The sequence below is a fragment of the Numenius arquata genome, chromosome 13 (genome assembly GCF_964106895.1).
Source record: "Numenius arquata chromosome 13, bNumArq3.hap1.1, whole genome shotgun sequence".
Lineage (NCBI taxonomy): Eukaryota > Metazoa > Chordata > Aves > Charadriiformes > Scolopacidae > Numenius > Numenius arquata.
In genome coordinates, this window is record NC_133588.1 from 13,059,668 (window position 1) to 13,063,400 (window position 3,733).

Consider the following 3,733-nt stretch of genomic DNA (forward strand, 5'->3'; position numbering starts at 1 on the left):
ATTAAGGGGTTTAAGCTATGCTAACTGCTAGTTTCTCTGTGCAGATGTTGGTTGGTTTTTTTTTCCACTAATTCTGTAGTTTCAGATACAAAGACAACCAATTATGCAGCCTAGAAAGCAGCAGTTCAGAGAACAGCTGACGCAAGGAGGGTGAGGGCAAGGAGGAAACAGGGTTTACAAAGGCAGTAAAGGATGGAGAGACTGGAAGCAGTTTATTTCCCGTTTGCAACAATTCTAAAAAGTACTTTGGTACCTTTCCTGGGTATAATAGCACTTTAGTTTCTGTGGAGAAAGTAACTCCAAATACATTCATATAAACTTTGTGCCACTGCTTGTATTTTTAAGCAGGTTAATGATTTGATTATATTTGCCACAACAGTTAGGCTGTGCTGTGTTTACATATATTTGAGGGAAGAGCTTCCAGGTGGAAGGGAGGTCTCAGCAGGTGGATCCTGTTAATTTATCTTATTTTTATTTTCTTGTTTAATTTCTAGTAGTAATGTCAGGTTGTTTCATGAACCCTTTCTGAAGCGTTAAGACGGCAGCACTGACAAGCGAGAATTGATTTATGGACTTCTCTATGCCTGTCCTGTGCAGAAATGTTGTGTTCCTATGATTGTTCTCATTACTTTCTGTTGGCGCTGTGTTCATATGTGAATGTATTCAATGCTATTGGAGAAAGAAAAGTGGCATAAGAGGTTTTGAAATACAGAAATCAGACTGTAAAATCATTCTTGAATCTGTTAATAACACTAAGTTACATCAGCATTAGAGTTCTGTATATTTTTTAAGTGTTACTCCTCTGAACAGAGTAACAGTTCAATTCATGCCGTGTACTTTGTGGTTGAATATGGGTCGGTGCTTCTTGATTGATGAGATTGTTAGATTATTTTAATTTTGGCTTGCGTCACTCATTCTTTTTTGTGTGTTCTGAGTTTCTTCATGGAGAAATACTATCATTCTATTTCCCGATTCTATTGCAGTAGCATATTTGTTGCTGTAAATGCACATTCCTCTAGTCATACCCAAATAGAGCTCTGGAAAATAGCCACATGCATCAAAGCAATCACGGTCTTGTTTTCTTAATAACATAAGTGTAACTCTGCACCTTCCAAATATTTCTGCAGTTTCTCCTAATATTGTAGCGCAGGATGAAGTTAAAATAAGCTCTAGATTCAATGTTAATAAAGCCAGATGTTATAATTGGCAAGGAAATGGATAATTTAGAGAGAAATAGGTAAGACTTTATTACCTGAGATGCACAATTCTTGTTGTTCTGAGAAAGCAGCCGGCATCTTGCCAGACAGCTGAAATATTTTTAAATTATGGCTTTGAACATCTTTTGTTAACAAAATCATTATTCCAATAAAGCAGAAATCTAATAAAGTAGTGAATTCCAAGCTCTGTTTGCATAAGAATATTGGTGTAATTCAGAGTGGGGTTTGACATAGGAAAGCCAGAAAAAGATTTTTGCTCTGTGTCTGTTCTGGCCCTTAATACAGGCCCCTTGTCAGACAGTGAATTATTCTTGCTGTAAACCTCCAGCCTAGCTGAACACTGGAGGCTGAGGCTGATGTCTGCTTGTTCCTAGACAATTTTATTTCCTTCTATCAGATAATATCTTAGATTTTTCACTTGAGACTGATGTGATTAACACTGGGCTTTGCAGCTGTAGATGATTCTTTTTTATAAAAAATAAATCCCTAAGGTGAAAATCCCTAAGGTATTTGCACTGGGGAAATCAATAGAGAAACTTGAACACTTGGTTTTGAATTAAAGAAAAAAGGCGAGCTGTCTGTACAAAATATGAGAATATGACATTTATTTCTCCTATAGATTTATTTTCTTACTATTAAAGGGTATAAATGTACATTTAATTTCTAGAAAAGTAAAGTAATCTACACGATGGAGGAACTGGAAGCAATGTTAGGGAAGTACAGTTGCATCTGTTGTGCAGCAGGAATGCTTGCAATGGAACCTGGTTTCCAGATATAGCTGTTTCAAATTAAAGTTATCAGCATATAGTGTCGGATCAAATTCATCAGAGGCAGTAGAAAAATAGAACATTGTGATCCCAGGTGAAATTCTACCCGGTCTGCAGTGATTTTTCAGGTCGCTCTTGTGTGTTGCAGAATGGCAATGGTAAAGTGTCTCCCTGGCGAGTGAAAGGTAGCTTGAGTACAGAGTGTTCCCCTTTTGGTGAAGGTTCAGATGCTCTTCCCAACTTCTCCTTCAGTCAATGAGATTGCATTTCCAGTGTCCTTCACCTGAGGACCTTGCAGTCCTTCAAGAGCGTTCGTGAAATAAGCCTCGCAAAGCCACAGCTGGGCCCTGTCATCTCGTTTCTGCCAGGAACAGGGATGCCTGTGGGTTGAGAGATTGGTGTGATGTGTCTGAACTAAGAATTCTCCGATGTGCCCTGCTGCTCAGTACAGCCACCCGGAACCCTTCAAGAGCTGTCTGATGGAGGTCAGTGGGCTTCTGTGCAGATGAACATAAGTTTTGTAGAAATCCAGCGGTCTGCTTTCTAATGAGGTTCAATTTGTGCAAAATAAACACCGTACCACAGTGACCGTGCTCTAGCAAAGTTTGAGGTTGTATAGTCATCTATGGGGATCATTTTAAATAGTTGTAATAGTTAATGTAATGGTTAATAGTTGGTCACCTACTGCTGATTAAGCTCTACATAAAGTGCAGAAGCACCTTATGTTTTAAATACAAACATTTTTTTTAAATCCATGCCTCACAGGAGAACTGCCTCTCCGTTGTTTTTTTGCTAATTTAGAGCTTTCAAGTTCAGGTTACAGACATTACAAAGATGCACAAAACTACAGCAAAATCATATCTGTGTACTGGGAAAAGTTTTTCTTTGGCATTTTTGTTACGACTGTTGCTTCTTGCAAATATGTTTGCAGTAAAAGTTTGCGGAAGATACAAAGCAGCGACTTGGTGGGTCAACAGCTTCTCCAGCTTCCTGCCCATGGTGGGTTTGACCGGACCCAGCAGCCACAGTCTGATGCAGAGATCTTTGCTGCCGTCTGGGAGCTGCGTTAAATGTGCACGCAAAGTAAGAGGATGCATCAAACGACTCACAACTGGACTCCAGATATACTGGAAATGATGGAAAATAACCCAATGTTGGCATCATTCCTGATCGCAAATAGTAACTGACCAACATTAAATGTTGGCTGGTCTGTGTGGAACAAGACACATCTTTGTGGAACGAGAAAGCTTGGGGCTGCTAAGGGTTATTAAGATATTCTTCCTAAAGCTTAACGTGCAGCAGGAGAAATGGGAGTGTAATTAAATTTTTAATGGGAATAGACTGTTTCGTACTGACAAATCAAGACACGCTGGACTCATTAACGGTTACCAGGAGCAGCGTTAAAGCAGTTGGTTTTATGAAGATAGTGGCCAAAGGCTTTAAAAGGGTGGTGTTCACACCGAGGTAGGTGATAACAAATGCGAACAGAAGCCCTGCTCCAAAGAGCTTACAGTCTTGGTCCTACTGAAAAGAGCATTAACCCCAATCACTTGTGAAGTGGAAGACCCGTGGTGAGGCTGCTGCTGCAGTCTGGTACCTGGTGCTCGACTCACGGCTGGGAAAGAGTGTGACCGACGGATCCGGCTACAGGCAGGGGGTTGCCGTGCTTTGCCTCTGCAAAGAGAAAGGGCCCATTTCACTTTTCAGCACGGTTTCCACATTGCTCCCAGCTTCTCCTTCCACCTCTCC